The following is a 9,479-nucleotide window of genomic DNA, read 5'->3' as shown; positions in this document are numbered from 1 at the left end:
CGTCTCCACCAGCCTAAAAGGCAGCATTTCCAATGCAAGCAGTCGTGAAATATGAGAAATTAGGACTGTGGCCTGTGGGGTGTTAGCTGCGAATTTCCGCTTTCGTTCAAAGGTCTGGGATATGGACAATTGAACGCTGCGGTGGGACATGGACGTGGACGTTGATGCTGTTTCTTGAGAAACTGCCATAACAAGTGAAGACTGAGATGAGGGGGCATCTTTACATGCAGTATGGACAGGGGATTGCCTTGCACACACAACAGGGGGTTCTATTGCACGCACAACAGTGGAAGAAGCAGTGGTGACACCCGCTGACACTGGTTGTGGACCCTTGGTTTCGCCCCTCAAAGTCGGGTGCTTTGCTGCCATGTGCCTGATCATGCTGGTGGTGGTCAGGCTGGTAGTTTTGTCACCCCTGCTGATGCTGGCATGGCAGGTGGAACATATGGCCTTTTTGGGGTTATCAGCAGAGTCTTTAAAAAAATTCCAGACTCTGGAAGACCTACCGCTTGTACTGGCAACGTCCCTCGTGTTGGTGTTACGGGGAACGGTTGCCTGCCTTCTGTCTGCGGCCACCACACTGCTTCTTCCTGCCTGTTGGGGTACTCTTCCTCCCTCCCCCTGTGTGCTGCTGGCCTCACTCTGCATGTCCTCCTTCCACGTTTGGTTAGTTACTAGATCATCCACCACCTCCTCCTCTTCCACTTGCGCACCACGATCCTCCTCCTCACTTCCTGGCAATTGTGTCTCGTCATCGTCCACCTCTTGTGACAGATTGCCAACGTCGACTTCCTGTGGCCATGGCTGTTCAAATATTTGGGCATCGCAACATGGGATCTCCTCTTCCACCACTTCAAGCGTATCAGGCGAGGGGCCCATATATGGAAATGGACCAGTGAACAGCTCTTCAGAGTGTCCAAGTGTGGGATCACTTGCTGTCTGGCGACACTCGGCATGGTGGGAGGAAGGAGCATCAGGGTGAGGAGGAGTATGCAGTCGAGACTCACGGCTACTAAGAGTTGACAGTGTGGAAGACAGACCGGAGGTGGTGGTGCCCAGGTAACTGGAAGTATTATCTGCTATCCAATTAATAACCTGTTCACACTGATCAGTTCTCAATACTGGTGTTGTTCTGTGCTTCCCTAGTAATTTGGTCAAGAAGTGGGAGCGAGAAGATGTGGCTGTTGGTTGTGGCACATTTTCACCTTGGCCACGGCCCCGTCCTCTGCACGAACCATCACCAGAACGTCCACTTCCACGTCCCTTGCCACGCGTCTTGCCCATTGTAAATGAAGTAAAATAGCTTACACTTGCACTATCAATGGAAAAAGGGTAATAAAGAGTAGATTAGAATCGTGGAAGAGGAAAACCACAGTTATTGTTTACTGGGGTATACCACACTTTTTTAAATAGAGATATTTGCGGCGGAACAGTGAGCGACACACTCAAACTGCTTTTTTTAGATACCAAAGGCCCAAAACTGGATAGTACAGCGATTTGACCCGTGGAACTGCGAAACCACACTGGGATGTCGGGCCTACACAAGACTATTTTCAACAGATATATTTTTGTGTCACAACAGTCAGGAGACACTACTGTTTTTCTTTGCGGAAAAAACTACCAAAAGCTGAATAATAGAGATTTTTTACCGTGGGATGGCAAAACCACAGTTATTGTTTACTGGGGTATACCACACTTTTTTAAATAGAGATATTTGCAGCTGAACAGTGAGCGACACACTCAAACTGCTATTTTTTTGGATGCCATAGGCCCAAAACTGGATAGTACAGCGATTTGACCCGTGGAACTGCGAAACCACACTGGGATGTCGGGCCTACACAAGACTATTTTCAACAGATATATTTTTGTGTCACAACAGTCAGGAGACACTACTGTTTTTCTTTACGGAAAAAACTACCAAAACCTGAATAATAGAGATTTTTTACCGTGGGATGGCATAACCACAGTTATTGTTTACTGGGGAATACCACACTTTTTTAAAAAGATATATTTGCGGCTGAACAGTGAGCGACACACTCAAACTGCTTTTTTTTTAGATACCAAAGGCCCAAACCTTGATAGTACAGTGATTTGACCCGTGGAACTGCGAAACCACACTGGGATGTCGGGCCTACACAAGACTATTTTCAACAGATATATTTTTGTGTCACAACAGTCAGGAGACACTACTGTTTTTCTTTACGGAAAAAACTACCAAAACCTGAATAATAGAGATTTTTACCGTGGGATGGCAAAACCACAGTTATTGCTTACTGGGGTATACCACACTTTTTTAAATAGAGATATTTGCGGCTGAACAGTGAGCGACACACTCAAACTGTTTTTTTTTTTAGATACAAATGGCCCAAAATGGATAATACAGAGGTTTGAACTGTGGAAGTGCAAAACAACACTTCTGTTTCTCTAGCCTACACCAGACTATTTTCAACAGTTATATTTGTGTCTGAAAAAATCAGAGACACGCTTTTTTTTTTGGGGGGGGGGGTACACACCAAAAGGTTAATAAGATGGGTATTTGTACAGTGTGAAGGAGGAAAAAAAAAGAAGGATTTAGATGAAAAAAAAAGGATTTTTCCTGGCCCCCGACACCTGGTGCTAAGTCCAGCAATTTCAGCAACAGGAGCACACAGGACTGTAATGCAGCGTTTGCTGGTATAACCACTGTGTCTCCTATACAGCCTGCCTGCCTGGTATCTGGGATGGATATTAGTCCTGAAAAGGACTGTTTGTTTGTTCTGGCAGCCTTTACAGACCCTACACTAACTATTTCGCAGTTTATATCTCTCCCTAAATCAGCAGCGCTGTCCCTACACTGTCTAATCTGGAGCGACTGTGTCCAAGATGGCGGCGCCCCATTTTAAATACTCGAGGTGACGCTGTGCGGCCAGCCAATCACTGTAATGCCCACAACCAACATGGCTGCAGCATTACAGTGACTGGCTGGCAATCCCTGCATGTTCATTGGCTCTGTAAAGAGCGCCAAACATGCAGGGCAGAGACCCGAGCTCCCGCCCGAGTAACCCGGAAATGCTCGGTGCTCGCCGAACATCCCGAGTAGTGTGATGCTCGGGCGAGTACCGTGCAGTGTTGAGCATGTTCGCTCAACACTATTTATTATGCTTTCAGTTCTCTCCAGATCCTAACGCAAATATACAGATTATGTAGTAGGAAATGGTGTAAGAAATAATAAAATACAATATACTCACCTGTCCTAAGCCTCACTGCTAATGTTGTTTCCGTTCCTCTGTGCCAAACTTTAGTTCTTCCTCCAATCCCTTCTGGCACTGGTTTTATGAACTTAACATTCACTCACTCACGCGTAACGGAAAAAGGGAAGACCTACTACAGGGAGATGTCGCACCCACACCCAACTGGTCCCTGTACAGACAAAAAAGACCCTAGCCTCACAACTCAAAAACACCATCTTGGACCTGCTCCCTAAAAGGCCATTGAGGGATTTCTCTTATCTCCTGAGGAACCAGAGGAGAGGCTGCAACACACTGCCAATAAGAGGAAAGGAAAGTGTGCAGCAAATTACAAAACCCAGGGTGAGAAAATTAAAACACATTCATATAGGATAGAGAGGGAAAGCTAAGGAGAGCCAAAAGTAAATGGAACAAGTATAACCTCCCAGAAACCTAAAGAGAAGGAAACTGGGAAGGAAAACAAACAGACTCACTGCAGACATTCAACTGTCTAACTTACAAGGTAAACTCCTTAGATGAAGGGTTGGAAGTCCTAAAACCAAGTACATACTAGACGTATAGTCAGCAAGGAACTGCAGTTAAAGGTAAACATATAAAACCCAACCCAGAATGTGATAGGGCAGACCAAAATAGGAAATTGAAAAACACCTAGAGACCACCAGAATTTGGACAAGGAAGAAAAGCAATAGCTCGGTGGATATGGAAACTGACAACAGGTCAGCGTATCAAATCGCCAAACCGAGCTATGACATCTAGCTCCAGTTGGGAGCACCAGAATAACCAAAGCCCATCCCAGGAAGCTGTGGTGGTAGTGGAGCTGGCTCTCATGGACAGGGGAGGACTAGGAGAGATTAATACTTTGTATTTTACTATTTTAACCCTTTCTTAGTCCTCAAAAGAAGACAGCAAAACAGTTGCTGACTGCTATTTTGCTGGATTTGTGTTGTGCAAATGAAATCCCAAAATGTTCAGATTAATGATTAATTGGTTCGTCTCGTCTCTAGGTGCACACTTTACAGAAACATCTTGCTTTTATGTATTTTTTTCAATGTGCAATTAGTTTAATAATGATAGTGTGTGAATGTATACTTGATAAGGGAATTAATTGCAAACTGTAATAATTCACTGAAATGGCTAATGACCCCACTAAATGTCCCAGTCCCCTGATGACGCCATATAAGTGGCACAATCTGTTGGGTACACTAAGGGAAGTTGCAAAAGCTTTTAAAAAACTTTACCTGCCTCTATTGTCCGATATATGGGCAGTTATTCTGGAGCCCTGATTCCTTAACTAGTCTATCATCAGTCAGTTTATAGAAACATTGGTAACAATACAGTAACTCTTCAAATAAACAGCTGAAGAAATAAATGAATAAAATCAATTTAGATGGCACAGTTGCTATTAATTAAAATTTTTCTATCCTTTACACAACATGGATATATCTTGTATTACATTTTTTATTTATTGAAGTACAAGTTGAAATGACAATCATACGGTATATCTGAGAAACAAAGCGGGAATACCTTTTTCAAGTGTAAAAAAAATATTTTTGCAAAGGAGAAAAGTATAAATATATATATATATATATATATATATATATATATATATATATATGTGCATTCCTGCAATGCAACGCCAATATACTGTATGTAGGATTTAACACCAAATTATGCAAATTACATTTCAACAGAGAAAAGGATTCAGGTACTGTGTATATATTAGAGCAATAACTAAAGTATTTCCACGTGTGTATTTTGATCTCCATTTTTACATTTTTACTTTTGTTTGAAGAAAACTAAAATTGTACAACTGCATAAATATAAAATTCTTTCACCATGAAATGGTTAAAACATTTGTAAAGACAGCACCAAACTGCGATGCTTACTGAAAAAAATAAATAAATAAAATATAGCGCAAAACAATTAGCCCTATTCCTGGCAAAAAGTGGCAGTTAGACCCAGGCCTCAACACACCTTCATAACAGACATAAGAAATAAGAGGGAGGGCTTGATTTAAAAGCATTAAATTGAAAGCACAGCACAACCCATCACCTGTTGCATAAAGTGAAGCTAAAAAGAGCCTCGTGGGTCCAAGTTCCTCCTGTGCTCTCACCGACAGCCATTGTCATTGAAGCCCCCTAGTCACCGCCTTGCCCTCCCTTGCACCAGCTGTGCCACCTCCAAGCATACAAATCAAGCCTTAATTCAGCACTTTCCTCGGGAGAAGCACCAGCCTTTGCTCCACTATGATCTATTGAATATCCTAGTCTCCAACAGCAGAGGTCACGTCGCCAGCATCTGGAGTGTATCTCACTGTGTGTATCTAAACTAGACATCAGTACAACCTAAGGAAGACATGGCCAGAGAGAAAAGCAAGGAGACCGAAGGCAGCTGGAATAGGTTTCTGTGGAACCCCGAGAAGAAGGAGTTTCTGGGCAGAACAGGTGGTATCTGGTTTAAAATCTTCCTCTTCTATCTGGTCTTCTATGGCTGCCTAGCTGGTATATTTATTGGCACCGTTCAAGTGCTTCTATTAACCATCATTGAATTTGAACCAAAGTATCAGGACTAGTGATGAACAAGTGTATTCATTACTATTCGCACGGATAGTACGGTATTCGGTTTACTCGCTATATTTCGAGTATTTGTGTACTCACCTCACTATATTCAGATGCCCCGTCCTGCAGTTTTGGCGCCTCCTTTGCAGCCACTACACATGCTGGGCTTCTTAATCAATCACAGTAATTCCATAGACATTATGGTCGTGGCATTACTGTGATTGGCTGGCCTCCCAGCGTCATAGGGTCTATTTAAGCCCCGCCACTGCCATTTTGTGCATATTGCGTCTGGAGCCTACGTTCTATAAGCATAGGAAGAGATTGCTAAGCTGCTAGGGAGAGTCTTTAGGCCTCTTGATAAAACAAAAGCACTTTTAAGGGCTACCTGCAGTGTATACTAGTTCAGTGTTTAAAGGAGCCGCTCACTAGCCCCATAATACAACCAAAAAATAGCTCTTTTCAGAGCTGAAGACACACAACAAAGTCAGAGTACAGGGAGGGAGAGATTGTGTATTAGGTAGGGAGAGGTTAAAGTGTTCTTCCAGAGTCCATCTTAAAACAGCTCTTGTCAGAGGCAAAGCAATATTTTTCCAACACAGAGTAGTAGAATTTTGTGCTGCTTTTTTTTTTTTTTAAAGCACCAGTCTATTTTCCCCACTGTTTTAGGGGTCAGAGCCTGGCTTCTGCTGTCCACATTAGTCCACATAAAAAGGTGGTTAGTTCCCTACACAAAGCAGTAGTCCAAACATTTCCTACTGCCTGCTACCAAGCATGCACCAAACCATTTTACCCACTATTTTGGCTGTGACAGCTAGATTGGCTTGTGCCATCAACATCTGAAAATCTGTCAACAAAACCCAAAATGCCAAAAAAGCCTGTTATTAAGGGACATGGACGTTGACTTGGTGTTATCAATGGTGCACGAGAAGGCACTTAGTCTGTGTCAGGTCAGAAGAAGCTTGATGCATACACTGTGTTCCTGGAAACATTTCCTTTGTCTGGAACGTAAACATGTGAGGAAGCCAGAAGAGCGAGAGCAAATTCTGTCTTGGATAGCAGAAAAGGCCTCTACGAATTTGCAAAGCAGCAACAAATCTTCCACGACCTCACAGTCTACTGTCGATACACAGAAGGCCGGCCCATCCAATCCTGAAGCTGGTTCTCCTTCCTCCCACCATTATCAGTCACAGGAGACCTATGACCCCAAGCTTGGCCACTTCGAGGATCTGTTTGGTACGTACCTTTTGATTGGCTCTGGCCTATCACCGTGAAGCATTGAAGAGGGACAAGAGGAGGTGGCGTGCGTTGATGCTCAAGTATTTGAGGACCTACGGCCAGAAGAAAGCCACCTGGAGGAACGTCATTTACTGTCTCCAGAGGTGGAGGCTGATTATGATGATGAGACACAGTTGCCATCAGGTCAGCCTATAATGTCAACTGGGAAGGAAGATGAGATGAAAGACGAGATGGTCGATGATGAGTTCACTGATCTGACCTGGACCGTTGGCATGCATAGCCATGACAGCAACACAGAGAAAGATGAATATGTAGCACCAACACAGGCACCAAGGGGTCATGGTTTGCCCAGAGTGAGAACTGGGTCAGCTGTTCCCAAGAGCACCCCCACTGTGCGCCAAGTCAGGGCAAGGGGGTGTTCAGCTGCTGTGTGGAATTTTTTTTCTGAAAGTCTTTCAGAGAAAAACATTGTAGTCTGTAGCATCTGCCTTACCAAGTTGAGCAGAGGCCAAGGCAAAGGCAACCTGAGCTCCACCAGGATGCAAAACCACATGGCAGCCAAGCAACCAGGTAGGTGGGCGGAAAACCAGGGTACCAAATCTGCGTCTGCGGGTCAAACCAATGTCGTCTGGGCTATGTCCTTCAGAATCTGCTGTTCAGGAAGCAGGCGCTCATACCTCCTGCCCACAAGCTGCGGTTGCTCACACACAACAAACATCAACAAAATCCACTTCCTTGTCCCAGCGAAGCATCCAATTGTCCATGCCTGAGAGCTTGGAAAGAAAGCGTAAATACCCAGCCACACACCCACAGGCACAAATACTAAACTCGCACATTGCCAAATCGCTAGCTGTGGAGAATTTGCCGTTTAGGCTTGTGGGAACACAGTCTTTCCATGATCTCTTTGCTGTGCCTGCCCCAAGATACAGTGTTCCCAGCCGCCACTATTTTGCCCGGTGTGCTGTCCCTGCGTTACACAAGCATGTGTTAAACAATCTGAACTGTGCTCTCACCAACGCCGTAACCGGGAAGGTCCACCTAACAACAGACACCTGGACAAGTTGTTGTGGACAGGGACGATACATTTCTGTCACGGCACATTGGGTGAACCTTGTGGAGGGTGGGATAAAGGCTCAAACTGGAACATCACACATCCTACCCATGCCAAGAATAGCGGGCCCAACTTCTGTCAGGGTTTCTGCCTCTTTATATTCCACTTCCTCTCTCCCCTCCTCCTGCTCCTCATCCTCTCCTGAATTACCCTCCCCATCACTGCCAAGCTGGGACCTGTGCAGCAGCGCATCGGCAAAGCGGAAACACATTCTGCTGAAGCTGATCTGTTTAGGTCAGAAAGCACACACTGCTTGCAAATTACTCGTTACGAGTATAGCGATTACGAATATTACAGTACTCGCTCATCACTAATCAGGACCATTTCACCCGACCAGGACTGACCCCGCTATCCAAAGAAGTAAAAGCAGAGCTGTCCTTTTCACTGAAGGAAGCTTCTTCATTTGCAAAATATGTGAACAGCACTTCCAAGTTTTTAGAGAACTATAACTTTAGCAAGCAAGGCTACTCAGTTTTTTTTAAGACTGCTGTGAAAAATCTGAAAGCTACATTGAACCCAGATAATGGCAAAAAGAGATCCTGTAGATTTAGACAGGAGTGACTTAAAAATTGCTCTGGTGTAGAAGATCCAGCTGTGCAATTGACAAACATCACCATGGACACAGAAGTTTGCATCGAGTGCAAGGCGCTGGGAGAAAACATCAAATATAGCGATAAAGACCATTTTTAGGGACGCTTCGATATTAAAATGGAGATTAAGAGCTGATTGATGGTGCCGCCCATGTAATACCATAATCTAAAATTAAAGAAATAAAAATCTTTTAGTCTTGAACAAACTGTCATGTATGTAAACAAAAAGATAAGGCGGGCACTATTCAGGATAATGCTAATGGTAAAGATCAAGCTGTTGCATGCAAAGACATGTATAAAAACATATATATACAGCTCTGGTAAAAATTAAGAGACCACTACAAAATTTTCAGTTTCTCTGATTTTTCTCTTTATAGGTATATTTTTGAGTAAAATCTACATTGTTGTTTTAGTCTATAAACTGCTGACAACATGTCTCCGAAATTCAAAGCTAAAAATTTTGTATTTATTTGCAGCAAATGATAAAGCGTTAAAGTACTAAAAAAGAAACCGTGCTTTCAGACCTCAAATTACTCATGTTTTAACTCAGGAAAAGTTCAGAAATCAATATTTGGTGGACTAACCATGATCTTTAATCACAGCTTTCATGCGTCTTGGCAAGCTTTCAACCAGTCTTTCCATACTTTCCAATAAAAAACTGTTCAGTGGTCTCTTAATTTTTGGCAAAGCTGTATATATATATATATATATATATATATATATATATATATATATATATATTGTGAGGCAGTGACCG

At 43.4% G+C, this 9,479-nt stretch overlaps 1 pseudogene; it reads left to right on the top strand.

The window, feature by feature from the left end:
* The first annotated feature begins 5,583 nt into the window (after positions 1–5,583).
* Positions 5,584–8,822, top strand: LOC141258160 (sodium/potassium-transporting ATPase subunit beta-1-like; annotated as a pseudogene).
* The last annotated feature ends 657 nt before the right edge of the window (positions 8,823–9,479 follow it).

Source organism: Phyllobates terribilis, unplaced genomic scaffold (assembly GCF_046119375.1).
Source record: "Phyllobates terribilis strain yellow unplaced genomic scaffold, ASM4611937v1 Scaffold_3__8_contigs__length_932513732, whole genome shotgun sequence".
In the NCBI taxonomy this organism is placed as follows: domain Eukaryota; kingdom Metazoa; phylum Chordata; class Amphibia; order Anura; family Dendrobatidae; genus Phyllobates; species Phyllobates terribilis.
The sequence above is the reverse complement of the archived record's forward strand: the minus strand, read 5'-3'. Positions and strand labels throughout refer to the sequence as shown.